General features: G+C 46.9%; 1 pseudogene; it reads right to left on the bottom strand.

Annotated features, from left to right (window-relative positions):
• On the bottom strand, positions 1-22,515 carry LOC103250634 (annotated as a pseudogene).
• Positions 22,516-26,800: the final 4,285 nt, after the last annotated feature.

The raw sequence follows: 26,800 nt of genomic DNA, 5'->3' as shown, positions 1-26,800 counted from the left end.
TCAATTCAGTGACTCCATTCACAGCCAAAGTCCATCCTCTGCGCGCAGGACCATCTCCAGCTTCCTGCGGAGCTCCGTGTTGTCAGGCAGGATGCGGAAGCGCAGCAGCGTGAGTACCAGGACCACCTTCATCTCAGTCATGGCGAACGCCTGCCAGATGCAGCTCCCGGTGGTGATGGGGATTGGGGGGAGGAGGGGCCTGTGACTGCGCCCAGGGCCTGGACACTGGCCCCATCTGGCTTGGAACCTGACCCGGGACTCCCACCCTCACCCAGATCAGCTTGAGGGGCTGAAAGGGGGGCTACCCATGCCTGAGACTCCCATGAAGGCTTGCATGTCCCCTGAGCCTGGTCAAGACTCCAGCCCTGAACTCAGACACCAGCAGACGTTGGGGGTGGGGGTGTATGAGAAAACACAGCCTTTTTGCCTAGGATCTTATTTAAGCCCTAACCCTCCTGAAACACTAAGCCAAACAAGTCCGGCCTCTGAGGAGGCCAAGATCTGTACCACCCTCGCCCCACTCATGCCTCAGAGAGCCCTTAGCCTCACCTGGGACCCGTCCAGATGGAATATAAGCCAGAGGGGACCTCTTCTGAGGATTTTCTGGGTCGAAACGGAAGGGGTTGTAGACCTGGGGGCCGAGCAAGATAGGGCTGCTGGGTGGGGCCTCTCAGGACACCCAACTATCCCCAGAAAAAGACACATGTGGGTACAGTACAGGGGGAGTATCTGATTTCACCAGTCAGGATCCCATCCCCTTACCAGGTTCCAGGAATGGGGGAGGGGCAGCACCTCAGGATCTGACCAGACTGAGGGGTTGTGATGGATCCTGAAGAGGGGACAGTCGGGACTAAGTCCACAGTGCCTGATGGGACCACCACCCTGCCCAGGAGCCTCCTCCCCTGCGGTGGTGGGCACCTTTGGGGATGATGCAGCCATCAGGGAGCACAACGTCCTGTGTACAGCAACGGGAGAAGGCCGGGACAGGAGGATGCAACCACAGACTCTCCTTAATGCACATGGTCAAGAAAGGCAATTGGGCCAGGTCCTCCCTAGGAAACCTCAAAAGTTATCCAAGGAGGAAAAACAGCCCTCCTGCTGTCCCATGAGACCCTCTCACCACCTCCCTCTGATCCTTAACCCTATGATGAAATTAATTCCAGATAGATTAAAGATTCATACATTAGAATCAAAATCACAAAAACACTAGAAGAAAACTTGGCCTGATGCTTTTAGAAGCATATCTGGGTGAAACATGACTCATAGAGGGTATCCTTAAAAGTGTTAATTCATCTTCATTAAAAAGTTTTTTTTAAAGCTGGTGAAATGGCTCAGTTGGTAGACAGACTGAAAATGTTTTAAAAATTGTATAAGAAGTTAGCAAAGCAAACGAAATTTTCATTAAGGGCTCTGACTCAAAAAAATAAATTAAAATAAAATATGTTTCTGCACTGTTGGTGGGAGTGCAACCTAGTTCAACCTCTTTGGAAAACAGTGTGGTGATTTCCAAAAGAACTAGAAATTGACCTTTCATATCCAGTAATCCCCCACCTGGGAATATCAAATCATTCTACAAAAAAGATACCTATGCATGCACGTTTATTGCAGCATTATTCACAATAGCAAAAACATGGAACCAGTCATGCTGCCCATTGAAAGAAAACTGGATTTTTTAAAATGTGGTACATATATGCAATGGAATATTATGCAGCCATAAACAAGGACAAAATTATGAACTTTGCAGCAACTTGGATGGATTTAGAGTCTATAATACTCAGTGATCTATCACAGAAACAAATAACTTGAGTACCACATGTTCTCACTCAAGCATACCCTGAATAATTACCATAATACTATAAAAAAAGGACTGGCAGTGGTGGGAAACTGCTGGGGGCGGGGGAGGCATACTTCATCAATAAGGGTACCTGGTCTCAAACCAGATGAAGTGGGGACCAAAGTGAGGACCAAACTTTACCTGTACAATGACCGTTTGTATACCTAACTCTGAATTGTACCTCACATCTTTAAAATAAAAATAAAATTTTAAAAACAATAAAAGAATAAATAAAACTCACTTTACACTGTAGTGTGGAATTATCATATATTATTATACAAAGGTATCAATGCTTTCTAAATTAATCAATGAAAATGCAATCAATAAAAATCTAGTTGGATTTTTTTAGAAGTTAACAATCTTATTCTAATTAAAGAGAAGAATTATAATTCATCAAGGGTCACATCAGTTTAAAAAGGAAAAATTGCAGGGGAGAAACCTAATCTACCAAATATTAAGACCTATTACAAAGGGAAAGTAATAAAGATGAAATTTTAAAATGTTTAACCATGGCACTGCTGAAAGAACAGAAAACAGAACCATAAAACAGAGTAAAGAGCTTGGAGTCAGACTTGAATACGTGAAAACCTAGCACCTGAAAAAGGAGGGTCCAACACTCCCAGGGAGTAGCTAAATACTTCAGTGGAAAGTGTTCAGACAACTGGAAATGTTATAACAAAAAGAACCAGATCTTTGTCTACTCAATATACAGGGTAGGGTCCCTACCTGTATTAGACAAGTAATGGTATAAAGTTAAAAGAAGATTACAGAAACTGGGCATGGTGACTTATGCCTGTAATACCAGCACTTTGGGAGGCCGAGGCAAGAGGATTGTCTGAACCCACGGGTTCAAGACCAGCCTGGGCAACTTAGTAAGATTTCGTCTCTATGATAAATCAAAAAAATTAACTGGGTGTGGTAGCATACGCCTGCGGTTCCAGCTACATGGAAGGATGAGACAGAAGAATTGCCTGATCCCAACAGGTCGAGGCTGCTGTGGCCATGAGCGTGCCATGCTCTCCAGCCTAGGTGACAGAGTGAGACTCTGACTCAAAAAAAAAAAAAAAAGAAAAGCCGGGCTCGGTGGCTCAGCCTGTAATCCCGCGCTTTGGGAGGCTGAGGTGAGTGGATTGCCTGAGCCCGCGGGTTCAAGACCCACCTGGGCAATTTGGCGAGCCCTCATCTCTACAATAAATCAAAAAATGAGCCGGGCGTGGTAGCGCATGCCTGTAATTTTGGCTACTCAGAAGGCTGAGGCGGAAGGATCGCCAGAGCCCAGCAGGTCAAGGCTGCAGTGGCTGGAAGCGGCCACTGCACTCCAGTCTGGGCAACAGAGTGAGACTCCAACTCAAAAAAAAAAGAAGATAGCAAAAGAGAGATTTTTGTAACTTCAGAGCAGAAATTCTTAGAATCCCAAAAGCACAATCTGAAAGGGCAAGGGGAAAAAAATGCATGAAAATTAAGGATGTATGTGTTATAGAAGATACCATGGACCAAATTAACATTCAGATGAGAGATTTAGAGAAGATGTCTACAATAAAGAGACAGATCTAAAACAATATCTTAAATGTATAAGGAAGTCCTACAAATCAGCAAGAGAAAGCACGGGTGATCCAAGAGAAAAGAAAGAATATGATCTAAGATTTCATGGAAATCACAAGACAAACACAAGACATTAAGAAGAAATGGGCCATGTGCGGTGGCTCATGTCTGTAATCCCAGCACCTTGGGAGGTGGAAGCAAGAGGATTGCCTGAGCTCAGGGATTTGAGATCAGCCTGGGCAACTTGGGGAGATCTCATCTCTACAATAAATTGAAAAAATTAGCCGGGCATGGTGGCACATGCCTGTGGTTCCAGTTACTTGGAAGGCTGAGATGGAAGTGTTGCCTGAGCCCAGCAGGTCGAAACTGAACTGGCCATGAGCGTACCACTGCATTCCAGCCTGGGCGACAAAGTGAGACTCTGGCTCAAAAAGAAAAAAAAAGCTTCCATGGAAGTTATCTAACATTGAGATGTCACTCCACATCTATTCAACAATTAACAAGGTAGGTGATGCTAAGGGGTTGGCCGAGGTGTAGGGGTAGACGGACTCATGTGCTGATAGTGGTGTGGACAGGGGCTGCCATTCTGGAGGGCAACTGCCAATACATGGCCAAGGAAACACGATGTGTGTTTCGTGTCCCAGCAAGCTGGCTCACAAGTATGCATTTCAGAATGATTCTCAGACAGGCAAATGAAGAGACATGTACAAAGATGTTCATTGCACTGCAGAAAGGGAAGCAGTCTGGGTATCAGCACTAAGGGATTGGAGAGGAAAGGTCTGTATGGTGGTTAAAAGCAAAAGACTAGCCAGGCTCGGTGGCTCAGCCTGTAATCCCACGCCTTTGGGAGGCTGAGGTGAGTGGATTGCCTGAACCCGCGGGTTCGAGACCTGCCTGGGCAGTAAGACCTCATCTCTACAATAAATCAAAAATTCATCTGGGCATGGTAGCGCATGCCTGTAATTCCGGCTACTTGGAAGGCTGAGGAGGAAGGATCGCCGGAGCCCAGCAGGTCGAGGCTGTGGTGGCCAGGAGTGGCTACTGCACTCCAGTCTGGGCGAAAGAGTGAGACTCCAACTCAAAAAAAAAGCAAAAGACTAAATGAACTTAGAACCATGGATGACTTAAAATCATAGTGCTACATTTCTGAATTAGATAAGACCAAGCACAAGATCTGTGATATAACAACATATTTGGAATTTTTAAATATACCCATCTCAACAACAAATTTTACAAAGCAAAGGATCCATCTCCCTAGGACCCTATTGGTGGAGGGCTGGAAGTGAAAATTGAGATACATGGGGATAAATAATTATTGGCTGGGAAAATGATGAGAATTAGCCAGGAATTGAGGAACATGGTTAACTCAAGTACTGGCACCTGAGGTCCAAAAAAAGCAATTAATTAAAATGTTCAGGGCCAGGTGCGGTGGCTCACGCCTATAATCCCAGCACTTTGGGAGACCGAGGTGAGAAGATTGCCTAAGCTCAGGGGTTCAAGACTAGCCTGGGCAACTTGGTGAGACTTCATCTCTAAGGAAAAATAAAAATAAAAAACAAAAACTATCAAGGAAAGAATTAATAAATTTAACAACAAATAAATTAACTAGGCCTGGTACTGGCTCATGCTTGTAACTTCAGCACTTTGGGTGGCCAACGCAGGAGGATTGCTTAAGCCCAGGAGTTTGAGACCAGCCTGGGCAACATAGAGAGATTTTGTCTCTACAAAAAATCAAAATATTAGTCAGGTGTAATGGCACGTGCCTATAGACCCAGCTACTTGGGAGGCTGAGGCAGAAGTGTCACCTCAGCCCAGGAGATCAAGGCTGCCATAAGCCGTGATCATGCCACTTCACTCCAGCCTGGATGACAGAGTGAGACCTCAACTTTAAAAATAAATAATGGGCTGGGCTCAGTGGCTCAGCCTGTAATCCCAGCACTTTGGGAGGCCGAGGTAAATGGATTGCCTAAGCCCGCGGGTTTGAGACCTGCCCGGCAACTTAGTGAGACCTCATCTCTGCAATAAACCAAAAACTAGCCGGGCGTGGTAGTGCACACCTGTAGTTATGGCTACTTGGAAGGCTGAGGCAGAAGGATCGCCGGGGCCCAGCAGATTGAGGCTGCGGTGACAGGGAGTGTGCCACTGCACTCCAGTCTAGGTGACAAAGTGAGACTCCAACTCAAATAAATAAATAAAGGGGCAACCCTCTCTCAGGTCCCCTCCTACTGACAGTAGCTTTTCTGTCTTCTAATAAATCCCTACTTACTCAAAAAAATAATTATAATAATACAATAACAATAACAAGTAAAATTTTTCAAAAATAAATGAACCAAAACAAAATAAAATAAAAACCAATCCAAAGAAGAATTTTGCATAACAAAAAAGAAATAAATTTCTTAATGCGTAAAAAATTCTTCTAAAACCATTTTTTAAAATTAGTTAAAACAAATTATGCTAACTGGCAATTTACAGGAATAGAGGTAATGGATGGCTGATTAGCAGGCGAACATATTGCTCGACTTTACCCATACTTAAAGTGATGTTCATTAAAATAACAAAGTAATGTCCAGGTTCGGTGGCTCAGTCTGTAATCCCAGCACTTTGGGATGTCAGGCGAGTGGATTACCTGAGCCCACGGGTTCGAGACCCGCCCAGGCAACTTGGCGAGACCTCGTCTCTACAATAAATCAAAAATTAGCCGGGCATGGTAGCGCGTGTCTGTATTTCCAGCCACTTGGAAGGCTGAGGTGGAAGGATTGCCGGAGTCCAGCAGGTCGAGGCTTCAGTGGCCGGGAGCATGCCACTGCACTCCAGTCTGGGCGACAGAGTGAGACTCCAACTCAAAAAATAAAAATAACGAAGTATTGCTGGTGCGGTGGCTCGCACATGTAATCCCAGCAATTTGAGAGACAGAGGCAAGAGGATTGCCTGACCCCAGGGATTCCAAACCAGCCTGGGCAACTTAAGGAAACCTCATCTCTACAATAAATCAAAAAACTAGCTGGGTGTGGTGATACGCTTCTGTGTTTCCAGCTACTTGGAAGGCTGAAGTGGAAGGATCACCTGAGCCCAGCAGGTTGAGACTGTGGTAGCCATGAGTGTGCCACTGCATTCCAGCCTGAGCTACAGAGTGAAACCCTAGCCCCCCACTCCCGCAAAAAATGTAAAATAACCAAGTATTATATTCCACTGATGAGACTGGCAACTATTTTATATTTTTTTAATTTTAAATATATGGGATACAATTCAGGGTTAGGTATACAAATGTTCATTATGTAGGTTCCCTTGTTGATGAGGTAAGCCCCTCTTCCTCTAGCAATTTCCCACTACTGTCAATCCTGCTCCCGCCCACCCGGCAGTTTCCTACTACTGCCAAGGATTGGCAAATATTTTAAGGTTTCATAGTGCACACTGTTGGAAAAAATATGAGGACATGGACATCTCAAAATCTGTGTGTGGCAGTAGATTTTCCAACAGCTACTGAATTCAAAACTCAAGTGGTCTTTTATTTTTGGAGGGCAGACCCCTTGTAGTACAGGCATCCCCCACTAGGTAAGTGCTCTAGAAACACATTTCACTAGTGTACCAGCTAGCATTGTTGTAAGAGACTGCATTCAACATCAATGATTTTTTTTTTTCTTGGAGATTTTTTTCAACGCATTTGCCCATTTCATGAGGGGTCATTTACAAGTGCATCTGCCCACACCATGCTGAGTGCTCAGCAGTTGTTGACCCAAAATGACATGACCCCTGTGCCCCACTCTCCCTATTCATCCAATCTCACCGCAAGCAACTTTTTTGGTTGTCGTTTCCCTGGATGAAAAAAGTCCTCCAAGATAAACATCCTGGTCTTTGCACAGCTGGCCCTCTGAGCAGAAGCTCGGTCCGACACTCATGCCCAACATCCGTGTTCCCCGTTTCACTCCCAGCCTTGTCTCCTTCTCCTTTGACCCCAGCCCTGCCCAAGTCAGAGGGAAAGGAGAGTCAGTGTGGAGTGTTTACTGAACAAACAGGACCAGGACTGTTATCCGCTAAAATATTTGTGAATTCATGGAATAGACTACAAAGTGAGAGTTGTAGGGAAGAGTAAAAATTAAGGGGCGTGAAGGTCTAGGGAATATAATGCAACTTTGGACAGGACAGGAAGTGGGTGGGGCAGCAGTTTCACACTGAGTACATGCTGGCGGCATCTGCTTTACATTCATTGTCACTAATTCTCTAAGAAACCCTGAGGGGCGTAGATTCCCAATTTATAGAGAAGAGTCATTTAGAAAAAGGAATTGATTTCATGAATTGTCATAGCAAGTTAGTGGGGCAATAAGTATGAACTACCAGATCTTTCTGCTCCAAAGCGTGCAAAACCTTATCCTTTTTATGCAAAGATGAGGCCTCACTAGGTTGCCCAAGCTGGTCTTGAACTCCTAGGCTCAAGCAATCCTCTCACCTTGGCCTTCCAAAGAGCTAGGATTACAGGAGTGAGCCACTCCACTTGGCTACAAATTTAGCTTTGCTAGACAGGCTGGGTACCAGACCCTGCTTCAGGTCTTTTGTCTTATTCCCACCAGACAATAGTGGCAGAAATGATGAAAACATTATCCCCCTTCCCTATCTGAGAGCAGCCCCCAAGTGAGGGGCTTAGAAACAGGCCACGAGACCCTGCACTCACCATTCAATCTCTTTAGACTCACAGTCCCTCAGGAGCTCTCATACCTCCTGCCAGCATCGCTCCTGGTATTCTGGTTGCCTTGCAAGGTTGTACAAGACCCAGGAGACGCCACTGGCTGTGGTGTCGTGGCCTGAGGAGCAGTTATGTAAGTTTGGATCTCAGGGCTGCTTGAGCACTAGAGGGTGGACAGCACCCACACATTGAGGCCTCCCGGGAGGGTTGGGGTAAGGAAGATAGGCAGAATGAAGTGAATCGGGGTCCCCCATCACATCCCTAGTATGAAGAGACCCCGTCCCCCCTGTAGACCCACACTGGGACCCTCACCCCCAAACATGAAGGTATTGGTTTCTGCTCGTATGCCCTCATCTGACAACTCCTTCCCATTTTCATCCTAGAAACAAGACAAGACCCTCGAATCACACTAGCCCTGAGATCACTTGAGTCCAACCTGAAGCAGTACCTGAAGACCCATCATCCAAGTCGTATCCCTCCCTCATCATCTCCAGATCTGCCCCCATGGGCTTCCTCCCTGGTTTCCTGCCTCTCATTGGCTCCTCCCAGGTAGCCTTCTACAAAGATATTTTTAAAATGTATCTGATTTGTCCCACCCTTCTTCAAGCACCGTCCATGCTTACTAGTGTTCTCTGGATCAAGTCTAAGTTCTTTGATCTGACATTTGACAGAAGCTCCATTCTACCTCTTGAATTCAGATCCCAGAGAGGCCCACCTTGTTCAGCAGAAGCACATCAATGAAATCTAAAGTCTTAGTCTTGGCCTTGGCCTTGAGAAAGTCATCCACACCCAGGCTAGTGAGGATACCACGCCACTCCTGAATGACAGCATCTGTGAAGTCGTGTACCACATCACAGGCCCTGCGGAAGCATCACCCTTTGGGAGTGAGGTAATACAGGAAGTCCATGTACAGGAAGATCTACCGGTGTCATTTTGACAAGAGGGCACTGAGCTCTAATATGGCAGCAATATATTCACTGGGATTCCTGCAGGGCCAGGCCAGAGAGGAAGCAGCTACTTACACACATGAAACCCTGGGAGCACCTGCCAGCCAGAATCCCAGGACCATGTCCCATTGCAAAAAGGGCACCTTCCAAGCACACCTCTCTCTCTGCCTCCCACTGTGAGCTGCTTCATACCCCAGATCCCCGGGCAGGGCCTGGACACCGTGTGCATCTTCTCTCTTTCTTACTCAACATCTGTCCTGCCCATTCTTCTTCGGTTTCTCCCAAACCTGCCCCATTTTCTCTACCAAGCTCAGATCTCTTCTTCTCCATGGTCTCTTTGCTTCCTGCATCTACATGACAGCCAATCCTCCATAGAGTCAAATGTCCAAGCTCAGCTCTGATTATGACTCTCATTCACTCAAATACCTTCCAGGGATCCCTGGGGAAAAGTGCATACCCCTTTGCCTCTATTTTTAATATCCTTAACATCTAGCCCCTCCTGTCCCCTCAGCCCTCATTGCCAAGGTGTCTTCCTATTGCATGTTGTTGTACATGCTCTGCTCATCCTATCCTCCCTGGCTTTACTCAGAAATTTCCACCTGCCTGGAAGAACTGCTCTTTCTCTCCTCCCTTCCCTGTGCTTCAGCGCCCAGTTCTGACTCACCTCTTCCGGGAAGGCTCTTCTGACTTCCCTGATAAGGCCTTCCACCCCCATGTGTCCCCTTGAACCCATGGTCCATGTTCTCAGGTCCTGGACAAAAACTCACTCCAGATGGTTGCTGTCATAGCTAAAGATGCATTTCTGCAAACATTCCAAGGTCATGAGGCTGTTGTGTTCAAACATTTCCAGACAGGCGGTGCCCTCTGAGGCCAGGCGCTGCCACTTGGCCTAGCCAGAAAAGAAGACAGAGCTGGGCCTGGGACCTAGCTCCCATGAGCCCCTCCCCAACCCCAAACATCAGAATAGACTCTCCCAGAACCAGCCTGCTGGTCCTCTGCCCCAGGAACCCATCCTCAGACAGAATCTGGTCTGCTTGGTCCTAGGGCAGGAGGGAAAGCTATTACTATCAAGAGATGAACACCCAAGTCTTGGAATCAGGACATCTGACTTCAAGGCCCAGCTCTGCCTCCTATGCTCCCTGTGCCTTTGGTCAACTTGCCTTCCTCTAGGTCCCAATTAAGTTGGCCGGCTTTGATGCCAGATTAAAACCTCTTCTCCACCACACCTAGACTCACTCACTCACAAGCAGCATGCACTTGGGAAATCTCCCTAATCTCTCTGGTCCTGTTTCCCCATCTGCAGTGGGGAAAAAATAACATCTACCTTGCTGGGTTGTGAAAATTAAGTTAGACAACATATATCAGGGAATTGGAACATGGTATTATTATATCGCATGATATATGATTATATATCATTATTATATGTATTATATCATATGGCATGTTATTATATGCATTATATGTATTATGTATGAGCTATATGTATTATATCATATCATGTGGTATTATATGTATATGTATGTATTATATCATATGGTGAGTTCTCAAAAAATATTAGCTTGCCTCACCTTCATGGTTATAAATTGATTTCCAAAAATTCCCTCTCTTGGGAGAGGCAGTCCTCCATGGGCCCTGAGCTCCTTTCAGGCATGCCAAGAATGCTAGACCGTGATGTTCTTAACCTGAGTCATTTCTCAGACTTGTGTTTGCAGAGGACAACCTTGAGAGATAAGATAATGACTCCACCAGACACACATCAGGCTTGTTTCTGCTTGCTGTAAAAGCAGATTGCCTAAGGCTAATGCTTCTCCCTTGTAGTGCAATATAATATATCAGCAGGCAACTGTAGAAGACACCTAAGTCACCCTCAGGGAGTTGGGTGGCTTAGAGAAAGGATGCAAACCAACAAGAAGCACATGGTGCTTGTGGTGCCATGAATAATCAACTGCCCTTTGTCTCTGACCCAGGAGTCTTGTGTCTTCTGGGAGAATCCAAAAAATTAAAAAAAAAAAAAAAAATATATATATATATATATATATATAAAGAAAAGTATAGTAGGCCCAAAAACCTTATCCACAATTCTTTATATCCCCCTGTATCCACACTCTGCACTGTGACTTTTCAGCAACTCTCATTAAGATATGGAGCTTATTCTCCATGGGACAGGCCCCTCATCCTTGGTCCCATGGCAGAAGGGAGCCTTTTAAACCCAGATGCTGAGGAGAGAACAACCAGTTCCATCTAGCAAGGCTTTGTGTCTGGGGAAAATCTTAGAACAGCTCATCCCTAGGTTGAACTCCTCCATCTGATCCTGAATCTAGATGAGCTCTTGCTACATTGTCCAGTTTGACCTGGAACTCCTCTACTCAAGCAATCTCCCCGCCTCACCCTCCAAAGTACCTAGAACTAGAGAGAGTCTCCTTCTGTCACCCAAGAAAACTTTGGGCTTCAATTATCCTCCTGCCTTGGCCTCCCAAAGTGCTGGGATTACAGAGATTTCTCTGATGCTAATGCCAAGTGTTCCTGTCAGCTTTATTATGTGGGAGAGTTTCACAAGAAGTGTGAAGTGATTCTGAATAGCAGTTATAAAGATTTTATCCCTTGCCTTTCCCACTCATCACCCCAGGGGATCTGAGGAGGCAAATCAGGAGCTGCCTTCTATGGCTTTGAAGTTAACAGACTTATGTTGCTATGTGGTATTCAGCACAATCACCTTGAAAGGAGGGACCCTGAGAAACTTAGAATAAACTTAGTTCACATTTTGCCTCAGCATAACCATTTTTGCTTAGACTGATATGCTTTGAATCTAGCACAGGTTAAACATAGATAAATTTCCAATAGGCAGATTTTAGGAAGCATTCAGACATTTTACTGCAGGCCAAGCTGGCAGCCTATCCCACCCCCTCAACAAATCTCCATCAGTTGCAAGACAAGGACAACCCAACTATTCAATTCATTCTTTAGTATAACAATCTGTAAGAACCTTTCAGGCCCTTTAGCTGGCTGAAGCCATAGAAATTATAACAAGACCATTTCTTTCTATGGAGTTTGTGGACTGGAAATGTCTGACAGGTCTCTTACAGGAAAAGCCCTCCCCTTGTCTCCTCTCATCTAGCCCACCACCCAAAGGCATGAGGTGCTAATGTCTGGTTATGTCAAGAGTTAAGACTCATATAGCTACAATCAATATCAAAGACCTGCAGCCCTGGACATTCCTTTTGGTCCAGACCCTTCCAGGCCCAAACCCCCTTACCCCAAAAGCCTTTAAATATACCCAGTTCTTGACCCTTGGAGGCCACACTTGCCTCTGATTGTTGGCCCCTTTCCAATCTGAACCTGAAAGGTGAATAATAAACTTTACCTTCTTCTACTTCTCACTTGGTGGTAATCTTGCATTATTCCTCTGTTACCGGCACCGGCCCACCTCACCTCAGTTTACCCTTTCACATCTAATAGTGGCACACTCACAAAAACATATTTCTATGCAAACCAATTGGACATTATCACTGAAGGATCACTCAAGAAACATCCGCCAAACCGGGCTCGGTGGCTCAGCTTGTAATCCCGCGCCTTTGGGAGGCTGAGGTGAGTGGATTGCCTGAGCCCACGGGTTCGAGACCTGCCTGGGCAGTGAGACTTCATCTCTACAATAAATCAAAAACATCAGCCGGGCGTGGTAGCGCATGCCTGTAATTCCGGCTACTCGGAAGGCTGAGGTGGAAGGATCGCTGGATCCCAGCAGGCGAGGCCGTGGTGGCCAGAAGTGGCCACTGCACTCCAGTCTGGGCGACTGAGTGAGACTCCAACTCAAAAAAAAAAAAGAAAGAAACATCCACCATTCTCTGGGCATCTCTCAGGAAAAGGCAGCAGAGATCAGCCACCTCTCAACACGTGGCACCAGGCCCACACCACCTTTAGCTGGCTGAAGCCATAGAAATTATTCTGACCTGCAGAAATAGGCCAGACACTGGCAGCTGGACCATGGAGAAAGCAGGGAGGAAAACTGGAGCTGAGCCCTACTGGAGAAGATGCAGGTTGATGCCATTTTCACTGTCCTGAACCCGGGCAGAGACCTGCTTTAGCTCATCCAACTCTGAGCAGCCTGCATCCTGAGGTCGAGGGAGCGATCTCTACACCCTTATGGGACTGGCCATCATTGACCCAGAGAGGATACTCCAAGTGCAGGATGCCAGAGAAACGGATGCCCCACCACACTCTCACTGAACCAAACACAGGCACGTGCAATCTGATTCACCCTTCACTCCTCCAGCAGTCCCTGGGGCTAGAGACCAGAGGGTCTAGAGACCAGAGCCCACTCCCTACTGCTGGGAGCCAAAAGCAGCTGTGCTTGTGACATGCCTGTTAAAAAATTAAAAATTAAAAATAAAAAGGAAAGGAAACTGAAGTTCCAGAAATGGCCACAAGAGAGAGCTCATTATTTTTTCTGCCCGCTCTTTACATACATAATCTTTCTGTGTGTCATCTGATTTGATTTGCCCTTTTTCTCTCTCTGTTTTTGCATATGGGTGTGTTTGAGGGTGAGTGTATCTTCATTTATTTCCTTATTTTTGTTTGTTTGTTAATCTGTTCATTTGCCTGTTTTCCTTCTTCTTCTTCCTCTTCATCTCCCTTCTTTCTTTCCATTATTTTTCATTCTCTTATCTCATTGTGGTTTCAGGAAGTATACATATGGACATATTGAAAGGTGGTGGGAAGTGGGCTCCAAAGAACATAGAAGACAAAAACATAAGAAAATCAACAAAGCAGCCGGGCTCGATGGCTCAGCCTGTAATCCCAGCACTTTGGGAGACCAAGACGAGTGGATTGCTTGAGCCTGCAGGTTCAAGACCCACCCGGCAACTTGGCAAGACCTCATCTCTACAATAAATCAAAAATTAGCTGGGCATGGTAGCACGTCCCTGTAGTTCCGGCTACTTGGATGGCTGAGGCGGAAGGATCGCCAGAGCCCAGCAGGTCGAGGCTGCGGTGGCCATGAGTATGCCACTACACTCCAGTCTGGGCGATGGAGTGAGACTCCAACACAAAAAAAAAGAAGAAGAAAAAGAAAATAAACAAAGCAAAAAGTTGGTTGTTTGAAATAATAAACAAGACTGATGAACCCCTGGCTAGAGTGACCAAGAAAAGGAGAGAAAAAGCCCAAATGAATACAATCAGAAACACAAAAGATCAGGTGACAACTGATCCCAAAGAAATACAAAATATTATCATGGATTACTATATAAACCTGTATGGAAACAAACTTGATAACCGAAATGAAATGATGGATTTTCTGACGTCACACAACCTCCCCATGTTGAAACAAGAAGAAACTGATACCCTATAATAACAAACCGGGAAATTGACTTCATCATAGGAAAACTACCTACCAAAAAAAGTCCTGGACTGTAAACCCAAAACTTTGGGAGGCCGAGACAGGAAGATCATATGAACTCAGGAGTTCAAGACAAGTCTGGGCAACATAGCAAGATCATGCCACTACAAAAAACTAAAAAAAAAGTCAGTCAAGCATGGAGGCATATGCCACAAGATTGAGGTGGAAGGATCATTCTGAGCCAAGGAGGTCAAAGCTGCAGTGAGCCGTGATCATGCCACCACACTCTAGTCTGGGCAATGGAGTGAGACACCGCTAAAAAAATAATAATAAACCCTTATTGCTTTAAGCCAATCATTTTTGAAGTGATTTATATTGAGTAATGCTTACTATGCAATCTTCATCATTACTCTTTAATGAGAAAAACATGAAAATTGACACCGTCTGAGCACCTACTATGTACCAAGGACATGACTCCATTACATCATCTTAGCACCTTTTAAGAAGGAATTATTATTCCCATTTCACAAATGAAGAAACCAAGACTCTGAGAAGAAAAGCAATGGCCCAACCAGGCTCGGTGGCTCAGCCTGCAATTCTGCACTTTGGGAGGCTGAGATGCATGGATTGCCTGAGCCCGCAGGTTCAAGACCCGCCTGGGCAACTTGGCGAGACCTCATCTCTACAATAAATCAAAAAAAATTAGCCGGGCGTGGTAGTGCACGCCTGTAGTTCCAGCTACTTGGAAGACTGATGTGGAAGGATCGCTGGAGCCCAGCAGGTTGAGGCTGCGGTGAGCAGGAGTGTGCCACTGCACTCCAGTCTGGGCAACAGAGTGAGACTCCAGCCCAAACCCACCCAGCAGAGCCAAAATTCCAGACCAGACCTCTCTACAATGCCTTCACTTCAAGGCTCCAGCTGGGACCGTGGGTTCAAGGAACTCACATGCATGACACCCATGCTCTCATTAAAAATCTTCACATAAGAAGCCGGACTCGGTGGCTCAGCCTGTAATCCCATGCCTTTGGGAGGCTGAGGTGAGTGGATTGCCTGAGCCCGCGGGTTCGAGACCCGCCTGGGCAGCGAGACCTCATCTCTACAATAAATCAAAAAACCAGCTGGGTGTGGTAGCACATGCCTGTAATTCCAGCTACTCGGAAGGCTGAGGCGGAAGGATCACCAGAGCCCAGCAGGTTGAGGCTGCGGTGGCCAGAAGCGGCCACTGCACTCCAGTCTGGGCGACAGAGTGAGACTCCAACTCAAAAAAAAAAAAATCTTCACATAGAGCTTCAGAATGTTGAAATGGCATTACAGGCAAGGACATCCAGCATCAGCATCCCAGTGCTGGCTCCACTTATCACCAGAAATCAGCAAGAGCCCGCCCCTAGTAGCACAGCCAAGGGCAGTGGGCAAGGGCAGCACCCTCCCCCGGCCCCAACAGGTCATCCCCAACCCTCTTCGCCTGGAGTCACTCACCCAGTCAGGGCTTCAGGAAGCTGTAGAAGATCATCTCTTTGTCTGTAATGCCATCTGTCAAGAATGAGAACCATGAATCTTCATGGCCTCAAGAATCAGGGACCATGGAAAGGGGCAGAGAGGGACTCTGGGTATGGTGGGAAATGCCCAGCCTGAAGTCTGCACTTCCCCACTCCATGCACAGCATAGCAAAAAGGTGGCCAAGGGCAGAGGAAGAAGGGAAAATGGGAAAAGGTGAGGAGAGACCAGACCAGGCTGCAGCAGAACAGTAGAGTAATGACACATCCTAACATGACACAGCACACCCCAGCATGCCTTGATGTGGCTCCTACATGGTCTAACACATTCTGCAACACCCAAGCATATCTCAACACTCTACAAAAAAAAACTTACACAACTTACACAACTGAGAAATGAAGATACATTCTTGATAGCATTGGATCCATTCATGCCTGAACTTTACAGTCAATAGATTTTCTTTATCTGCTTAGACCATAACAAGTTGCATTTCTACCATTCACAACTGAAAGAGACCTCAGCAACCAGGGAGAGCCAGAAACCTTCCCAGAGCTGCTCGGCATTTGGAGGCCAGGTTCATCGTCTCTGTGGGATGCTGACCCTTTCCCTGATCAGCATGACCCATTCAAGGACAGGAAGGGCAGAGGGCAAGGGAAGGGCACCAGGCTGGGGTGGGATCTCCTAGAGGAGATTCCTGGGGCCTAGAGAAAGAGAGCTATGAATCTATGGTGTCTGAGCCACGGGATGGGGAAGAAGGAACTGACCTTCCTCCCAGAGGTGGATATCATGAGTATAACAGCCCAGATCCTCCACCAACAGCAAGCCCTCCTCATTGCTGTGGATCTGAGGATCATGCTAGGCTTGACAGTTTACCCTAAATACTTTCGAGGCCCACTGCATCACCTTGCCCTCTGCTTTAAAAAATTCCTACTCATTGTTCAAGTCCAACTCCAGAAACTCCTCCTCCAGGAAGCCTTCCAGCCTGCCCCAGCAGAGATATTTTCTCTTCTGGGATGTCACAGCCCATCTTTCTCTGGCTTATTCCTGATCCCACAAATTTGAGATCTGTCCAAATCCATCTCCTCAAACTTGGTGATTCGCCCCAGAAAAGGCTCTGGTTTGAGGCCTTTGGAGGCCCTAATGGTGCCCAGTATACCAGGGCAGGGGTGCAGATGGCAATGGAGAGAGGAGACATTGAGGTGGGGGTTAGTGCACACACGAAGGAAAGAGGAAGACAGCAGAGAGAGAATAAAGAAGGGGTTGGGGCTGCCCAGAAGCTCAGGGAAGGGGGAGCTGGAAGCTCTCATATGTGCCATGGTGCCCACAATCACACCATGTGCCATGGTGCCCACAAGCTCTGCAAGGATACCTGAGGCACTGATGGCAAACCGGATGGTTCCAGGGTGGCACAAACTGATGATGGGAGAGGTAGGACCCAGCCACCTCATAAAGCTCTGGGGGTAGGTGGCCACCAGCTGAGTCAGAATCCTCAAGCCCTGCTCTGTGGTGGTGATCTGCAAGAAAGTCAGTGTGGTCACCTCCTGGGATGGTTAATTTAAGATGTCAACTTGACTGGGCTAAGGGATGCCCAGATAGCTGATAAAACATCATGGGTGTATCTGTAAGGGTGTTTCAGGAGAGGTGAACATTTGAATCAATGAACTGAGGAAGGAAGATTCACCCTCCCCCATTGCAGTCAAGCATCACTCAGTCTGTTGAGGACTTGGATAGGCAGAGGAAGGGTGATGTTTCCCTCTCTTCTGGAGCTGGGACATCCATCTTCACCTGACTTCTGATAGCAGAACTCTAGGCCTTTAAACTCACTAGATTATAACCCCAGAGACCCAGGTTCTCCGGTTTGCTCAGGGTATATCATGGACTTCTCAGTCTAAGGCCTAAAATCCAGAATCAGTAAATGAACCTGCTGGAAAAAAATTTAAAAATGGGCAAAGGACATGAACAGACACTTCTCAAAGAAGACATACAAGTGCTGGCCATGGTGGCTAACACCTGTAATCCCAACACTTTGGGAGGCCGAGGCAAGAAGATTGTCTGAGCCAAGGAGTTTGAGACCAGCCTGGGCAAACGTGGTGAGACCTTGTCTCTACAGTGAATAAAAAAAACTTAGTTGGGCATGGTGGTACATACCTGTAGTCCTAGGTAGAAGGCTGAGGTGGAAGGATCGCCTGAGCCCATCAGTTTGAGGCTGTGGTAGTCATGATGGTGCCACTGCACTCCAGTCTGGGTGACAGAGTGAGGTTCTGATTCAAGAAAGAGAGAGAGAGAGAGAGAGAGAGAGAAAGAAAGAAAGAGAGAGAGAGAGAGGGAGGGAGGGAGAGAGGGAGGGAAAACAAGCTGCCAATAAAATTATGCTAATAATCAAGAAATGTAAATTAAACCATAATAAAACATCATCTCACATCAATCAGAATGGCTATTATTAAAAAGTCAAGGCTGGGCACTGTGGCTCAAGTCTATAATCCCAGCACTTTGGGAGGCCAAAGTAAGAGGATTGCCTGAGCCCACGAGTTCGAGACCAACCTGGGCAACATGGTGAGACCTCATCTCTACAATAAATCAAAAAATTAGCGAGGCATGGTAGCACACTTGGAAGGCTAAGGTGGAAGGAGCCCAGCAGGTTGACAATGGGATGGCCACGAGCATGCCACAGCACCCTGACCTGCCTGGGCGATGGAGTGAGACTCCAACTCGAATTTTTAAAAAGTCAAAAACAACAGATACTGGTGAGGTCTCAGAGAATAAGGAATACCCTGCAGTTAATAGAATTTCTGGATTCTGCAGAAAGAGGAACTCTGCTTTTTTCTGTTCCTTCTCTCTTAGATATGTCTCCAAGTCCTAAGGGTTCATCCAGGGCAGAGGGAGAAAACATGCTTTCTACTCACGGAGAGGCCCAGCTTAGCTCTAGAAGAAATATATTCTTGTCCTGGGAATAGTTCTGTCCATATGGAGAGGTCCCCAAATGGATGCTATGGGCACTAGTGTGGGTCAGAACATGTTCCTAGGGCTGGTCCCCACATCCTTTCCTGTTCTATCTGGTCCTCAGGGGCTCTAGTTCCTCTGGGGGATAAGGGTCTGCACACAGAGGACCTTCTACTCTCAGTAGCCCCGGGGAAGCAGAGGTGAATCTAACTGTCCCTCAAGAAGGTGGCTCCCACCTGTGAGCACTTTCTGCACTCCAGGTTCTGTGCTAGTGTGTCCTGTGCACCCTCCCACTGTACCCATGGACATTCCCCTCAATCTGGCCATTTTCAAATGAATGGACTGAGGCCATATCACCCAAAGGGGAGAACAAGGTCTGGGGGAAGGGAGTCAAGGAGGCTACTGAAAAGGGAAGTGAGTAGCCTACTTTTATGCAGGTTAGGTGACAGGGTTCATTAAAAAATTTTAGTGGGAGCTGGGCTCCGTGGCTCAGCCTGTAATCCCGTGCCTTTGGGGGGCTGAGGTGAGTGGATTGCCTGAGCCCGCGAGTTAGAGACCCGCCTGGGCAGGCGAGACCTCATCTCTACAATAAAAATCAAAAAATTAGCCGGGCGTGGTAGCGCGCCTGTAACTCCAGCTACTCGGAAGGCTGAGGCGGAAGGATCACTGGAGCCCAGCAGGTCGAGGCTGCGGTGGCCGGGAGCGGCCACTGCACTCCAGTCTGGGTGACAGAGTGAGACTCCAACTCAAAAAAAAAAAAAAAAATTTTAGTGGGAGCTGGGCTCCATGGCTCAGCCTGTAATCCTGTACTTTGGGAGGCTGAGGTGAGTGAATTGCCTGAGCCCGTGGGTTCGAGACCCACCTGGGCAACTTGGCGAGACCTCATCTCTACAATAATCCAAAAATTAGCCGGAGCCCAGCAGGTCGAGGCTGCAGTGGCCGGGAGCGGCCACTGCACTCCAGTCTGGGCAACAGAGTGAGACTCCAACTCCAAAAAAAAAAAAAAATTAGTGGGAAAGAGTATAAGGCCCTTGTAAGAGGAGAGGATGAGGGTGAGAGCTTGCCCACGTGTCCCTTCTGGTTCTACTGTGCCTCTGTGTGGGAGGTGAGGATGTTACGGTTAATTTCTGAGAGAAAACAACAGTTCAGAGATGAACAGACACAAGAAATGGGTCAGGCAAAAGGCAGAACCCAAATAGTGGGCTCAAAAGGCCTCAAGTGAGCAGTGAAGAATGTAAAAACTACAAAGAGGGCTCACTCTGTGAGGTCCCACCTTGGGAAACCCTAGAGAAACACTAGTGAAGGAAAAAAAGGCCCAGAAAGGATCCAGAGGAGGCTAGTAGTGATGGGACACAGAGAGGAGAAAGACTTGAGATGGCACAAAGGAGGAGAGAGTGAGTGAGCGGAGGAGGGAGTGAGTAGAAGAATGACAGAGTGCGTAGAGAAAGGAGTGGGTGAATAGAGGAAGTAGTAAGTGAGAAAATGAATGAGTGAGGGAGTAGAAGAGTGAGTGAGTGAGTGAGTAGAGGAGTGAGTGAGCAGGTGAGTGAGTGAGAAAAGGAATGAGTGAATAGAGGAGGGAGTGAGCAAAGTAGGGAGTGATTAGAGGAGGGAGTAAGTGAGTAGACAAGTGATTGAGTGAGTAGAGGAATGAGTGAGTGAATAAAGGAATGAGTGAGTGAGTATAAGAGGGAATGAGTGAGCAGAGGAGTGTGTGAGTGAGAAGAGGAATGAATGAGTGAGCAGAGGGGTGAGTGAGTGAGTAGAAAAGTGAGCGAGCGACGGGGCTCGGTGGCTCGACCTATAATCCCAGCACTTTGGGAGGCCGAAGCAAGTGGATTATCTGAGCCCACAGACTCAAGACCAGCTGGGGCAGCCTGGCAAGACCTCATCTCTACAATAGATAGATAGATGATGATGATGATAGGTACATAGATAGATAGATAGATAGATAGATAGATAGATAGATAGATAGATAGATAGATAAATGAAATTAACTGGGCGTGGAAGCGCATGCCTGTAGTTCCAGCTACTTGGAAGGCTGAGGCGGAAGGATCGCCGGCGCCTAGCAGATCGATGCTGGGGTGACCATGAGTGTGCCACTGCACTCCAGCCTGGGCGACAGAGGGAGACTCCAACTCAACCAAAAAAAGAAAAGAAAGTGAGTGAATTGCTCAAAAGAAGACATACGGGCAGCCAACAGACATGAAAAAATGCTCAGCCTCGCTATTCGTCAGAGAAATGCTCATCAAAACCACATTGAGATTTCACCTAACTCCAGTAAAAATGTTCATCACTAATAAAACAAGCAACAGCAGATGCTGGCGAGGATTCAGAGAAACAGGAACATTTCTGCACTGCTGGTGGGAATGCAAACTAGTTCAACCTCTATGGAAAACAGTGTGGCAATTCCTAAAAGAACTAGAAATTGACCTTCCATATGATTCAGCAATCGCCCTTCTGGGAATATACTCAGAGGAGCTTAAATCACTCTACAAAAAGATACCTGCACACATATGTTTATTGCCACACTATTCACAATAATGAAAACATGGAATATGCTGCCCACCGAAACTGGACTGGATTTTTTAAATGTGGTACATATACATGATGGAATATTATGCAGCCATGAAGAAGAACAAAATTATGGACTTCACAGCCAATTGGATGGATTTATAGTCTTTAATACCCAGTGATCTGTCTCAGAAACAAAGAACTGAGTACCACATGTTCTCACTCATAAGCGGACCCTGAACATTTACCATAATACTCTAAGAAAGAGATTGGCAGTAGCTGAAAACTGCCAGGGGAGGTGGAGAGAACACATGACATCAGTAAAGGTACCTGATCTCAAACTGGGCAAAGTGGGAACCAAAGGGAGGCCCAAACTTTACCTGTACGATGACCATTTGTATACCTAATCCTGAATTGTACCTCACATCTTTAAAATAAAATAAAAAGAACTGAATAAAAAACAACAGAATTGATGGATTGTGCTCTGTGAAATAAAAAGTTTGGCCAGGTTCGGTGGCTCAACCTGTAATTCCAGCACTTTGGGAGGCCGAGGCGAGTGGATTGCCTGATCCTGTGGGTTCAAGACCAGCCCAGGCAACTTGATGAGACTCCGTCTCTCAATATTTCAAAAAATTAGCCGGGCATGGTAGAGTGTGCCTGTAGTTCTGGCTATTTAGAAGGCTGAGGTGGAAGGATCGCCGGAGACCAACAGGTCGACGCTGGGGTGGCCGTGGGTGTGCCACTGCACTCCAGTCTGGGTGATAGAGAGAGACTCTAACTCAAAAAAAATCACAAAAAAAAAACCGAGAAATAAAAAGTTGAATCATTTCCAAAATAGAAAAAGAAAAGTGAATAAGTAGAGGAGTGATTTAGTAGAGGAATGAGTGAGAATGAGTGGGCCTCCTTCCAGCTTCTTTGCTGCCCCAGGCCTCAACCTACCCTCATCCCAGTTCCCTGATCCCCATTCCTACCCCTCAGGAAGTTCATCCATCCTGATACCCCAGACTCATCCTGATGTCACACTCACCAGGTCCAGGTGACCCCAAAACCAGTTACATTTTGGGGGCTGCTGGAAACCCCGAAGGCGACGGCAGTTGTCATAAACAGTGTAGGTCCAGGCCAGGACGTGTGCCAGGAGCCAGGATCCCCCGACCAGCAGCAGGAGCTGCCACGGAGACACTACCACAGGCCCGAGGCCCAACAAGGACAGGCTTAGCTGCGGCATCCTGCAGGGCATGAGATGGAAGGTGAGTTCCTGAGTCCAGGGAAAGGGTCATGGGAGCTCCAGGGACAGTGAAGACGGGCAGGGCCAGCAAGGTGCTGGGGGCGGGGCAGGGAAGGCTCAAGGATGGGTGAACAAGAGCTGAGAGCACAGAGGAACACCCAGGGAAGAGGCAGAGTCAGAATGGAGCAGAGGGGCGAGAGGGAGACAGAGAGACACAGAGAAAGGCAGCTGAAGTCCAGAAAGACGCAACTAGAAACTGCAGCCATTGGCCTCCAGTTACTGCAAGCACCTGACCCCAAAGTCAGCTCCCTATAATTACACCCACCTCAGGCAGCACCCCTTGTCATCCCAGGTCAAGACCCTCCATTCCCGCCACCCTCAGCCTGGCACCTCTGTCGGGATCAGCTCGTCCCACACAACCTCCTCTCCCCTTCTGCTGGGCGGTCTTTGCCCCCGGCTCTTGATCTAGGGAATGGCTGCAGGAGGGGCTGGGCTGGGCCAGCCAATCCCCACAGGCCTGGCTGCCTCTCTGTGTCCGGGCTGCCAGCCATGCCTAGGGGAAGAACCCGCTGGGTGCAGAGGCACCAGCTCAGGATGACCCAGCAGCATCACTGGATCCTCAGGTCTCAGCAACTCCTATGCAAGGTGGAGGGTAAGTTTGGGGGTAGGTAACGGTACTCTGAGTCCCAAAGATTACAGCCACCATGCCCTTCCAAGGCGAGGGTGAGGGTGCAGCAGGAAGTTGAGCACTAAGGTGGCAGGTGAGCCAGGCCAGGCCAAGCCTTGTCCCAGATCATCTTCTGAGATCATCTCCCAGCGTGGGCCAGAAGAACATCACCCTCCATTTCTCAGTGCAGAATTAAGAGATTCAGAGATGAAAACTCTGGCCTCTACTGCAACCTGGCCAGGTTTCAAGTCCTGCCTCCAGGACCCTGTTGGAGACGTGATTGCCAGGGGCAGGAACAAAGAATCCAGTCTCATTGAAGATTACCCGGGTCAGACTGTGGGCATGAAGAAAGAGCCCAGCTGGAAGAGCCAACCTGGAGGCTGGGCTCAGAGGGGAGGCATGGGGGTTAAGGCTGAGAGGGACTGGGAGTAGAAGGAGCCCAGGCAGAGGAGGCCAGAGCCAGGGAACCCTGAGTGGAGTCCTCATTCTGCCCCATCCTTGCTCGGCCCTCCCAGGCTCAGTCTTCCCATCTGGGAAATGGGAAGTCAGAAGAGGATCTTGGAGAAGGGCTCCACTAAGAACGGAGCCCCCAAAAGTGGGAGTAAAGGGAAAGGGCTTGGCAACTAGCCCTTGAATTCTAAGGCTAAACTACTCAAAGTGTGGCCCCCAAACCTGCCCCCTCGATATCACCTGAGAGCTTCCAGGAAATGCAGAATCTCACACCCCCGCCCAGAACTAATGATTCAGAACTGCATAAATTCAATCATTAAAAGAAATAAGGATTCTGGACAGCAGGGACACATTGCTGATGCACAATACAGGTGAACGGTTCTCATGTTGTGTCACCATGAAGACACACCTCCCAGGAGCCATCTAGGGTGTCTCAAAAACAAGCACCCTGGCTTCCCACTGGCTGGAGTTTCGCCTTTCCTTTCCTCAAATGTTGAGAAGGAACAAGTTCTGTATTCAACAGAACTGACTTCAAGTCCAGGCTCTGCCACTCGCCATCTGTGACCCTGGGTGAGTCACTTGCCCTCTCTGAGTCTCATAGCCTCCTTGGTAAAATGGACAGTTGGAGTTACAACAGACTTCATCTGAGTACCTAGACCCAACCTAGGACTTGGAACACAGGATGAACAAGATAGGAGGTCTTTGCTGATAATCTACAAGTCACATTTCACAAGCTTCCAAATTAATCCCCTGAGGAAGATCTTCTGATTCATAAGACATGCTGCCCCTGAGTTTAGAATCTTATTCTGAGTTTCTGTAGAGTATGTATCTATTGATGTACTGATAAATACATAATCTACTCACATTGAAAAAGACACTGATTTCTTTTTTTTTTTTTTTTTTTTTTGAGTTGAAGTCTCACTCTGTCGCCCAGACTGGAGTGCAGTGGCCGCTCCCGGCCACCGCAGCCTCGCCTGCTGGGCTCGGCGATCCTTCCGCCTCAGCCTTCCAAGTAGCCAGAATTACAGGCATGCGCTACCACGCCCGGCTGATTTTTTTTATTTATTGTAGAGATGAGGTCTCGCTGCCCAGGCGGGTCTTGAACCCACGGGCTCAGGCAATCCACTCACCTCAGCCTCCCAAAGGCGCGGGATTACAGGCTGAGCCACCGAGCCCGGCTGATTTCTTTTTAAGTCATGAAGTTTTGCTGATTTTTTTCCTAAACCATTAGGTTTTACTGATTGTCTTACATACTAAGACATTTTAGCTTGTATGTTATAATCTGTAGCCAATGATGATAACCTCTGTACTATTACCCGCCAATGAAAAAAAAAGATAAATTCAAAAAGTCTACTTCTCTGCTAAACTTTCTTACAAAAGAATCCTACTTCTAGCCTAGGCAACATAGCAAGACCTTGGTCTCTATAAAAAAAAAAATCAAAAAGTTAGCCAAGTGTGGTGGCATACACCTGTAGTCTCAGATACTTGGGAGGCTGAGGAAGGTGGATTCCCTCAGCCCAGGAGTTCAAGGCTACAGTGCCCATGATCATACCAATATACTCCAGTCTATGTGAAAGAGTGAGACCCAACTCAAAATTTTTAAAGAAGCATCCTATTTGTAACAGACTTTGGAACACATTCACTTTTATTCAATTATCTCTGCTTCAACACCTTTTTTTTTTTTTTTTTTGAGTTGGAGTTTCACTCTTGTCACCCAGGCTGGAGTGCAGTGGCATGCTCACAGCCACCACAGCCTCGACCTGCTGGGCTTAGGCAATCCTTCCACCTCAGCCTTCCAAGTAGCTGGAACTACAGATGCACGCCACCATGCCCGGTTTGTTTTTATGTGATTTATTGTAGAGACAAGGTTTCACCAAGTTGCCGGGTCTGGTCTCAAACCCCCAGGCTCAGGCAATCCTCTCACCTCGGCCTCCCAAAGTGCTGGGATTACAGGCTGAGCCGCTGCACCCAGCCAAGAGCTTTATTTTCAATTGAGAAAATAGCATGACTGGCAGAATTTTTAGAATGACCGCCAATCTTCATACGGGTATCAGCAACAAACCCATTGCGTTCCCAAACTAGGAGGCCCCCACTGGGTTCTATAGATAAGTTCTTCCTGAAATCAATTAGTTAACTCTCTGTCATAGTAAATTCTAGCTTTTTGAAGTTAGTTGCTTCTTGGCTAGGAGGTACAATGACACTCTCAGAACAAGAGTTATTGCTATAAACACAAGGTAAGGATTTTTGTTGAATTCTGGGAGGAGGTGAAATAGGAGCTCTGTGAATTGCTTCCCTGATTGTCTTACATATAAGACATTTTAACCTATGTGTTATAATCTGTAGCCAATGGTCATAATCTCTGTATTATACCCTCCAATGAAAAAGACAGGTTTGGTCAGATGTGGTGGCTCATGCCTATAATCACAGCATTTCGGGAGGCCAGGTGAGAGGATTGCCTGAGCCCACAGGTTCGAGACCAGCCAGGGCAACTTGTTTCATGTTTCATGAAAACATGAAGTGGAAAGAATGAAGTATATTCTCATCATGGATAGTCCGTGATTCACATCTACATTATGTTATATTCAGCATTGATATTAATTTTTTTAATCTTTTTTATTAAAAAGCATGAAGTGGTTGGGCATGGTGACTCAAGCTTATAATCCTAGCACTTTGGGAGGCCAAAGCAAGAAGATTGCCTGAGCTTAGGAGTTTGAGACCAGCCTGGGCAACTCGGTGAGACCGCATCTCGACAATAAATTTTAAAAATAAGCTGTGCATGGTAACACGCACCTGTCACTCCAGCTACTTGGAAGACTGAGGCAGAAGGATTACCTGAGCCCTGAAGGTCGAGGCAACAGTGGTTGTGAGGGTGCCACTGCACTCCAGCCTGGGCGACAGAGTAAGACACCAACTCAAAAGAAAAATTCCTCTGTGTGTGTATGTGTGTGTGTGTGTATATATATATATATATATATATTTATTTATTTATATATTTATTTTCTTTCTCTTGGCTGAAAGGTTTTCATCCTCAATACCATTTGGTAATAATTATACAAATGAATTTTAAGTGATTATTATTTTCTTGGGCATATATAGTTTATTTTATATATTTATTTATTTATTTTTAGTTGGAGTCTCACTCCTTCGCCCAGGCTGGAGTGCAGTGGCACGCATGCT

The sequence above is a fragment of the Carlito syrichta genome, unplaced genomic scaffold (genome assembly GCF_000164805.1).
Source record: "Carlito syrichta isolate Samal-C Ts95f unplaced genomic scaffold, Tarsius_syrichta-2.0.1 Scaffold130776, whole genome shotgun sequence".
Classification (NCBI taxonomy): Eukaryota; Metazoa; Chordata; class Mammalia; order Primates; family Tarsiidae; genus Carlito; species Carlito syrichta.
This window is presented reverse-complemented; position numbering and strand designations above follow the sequence as displayed.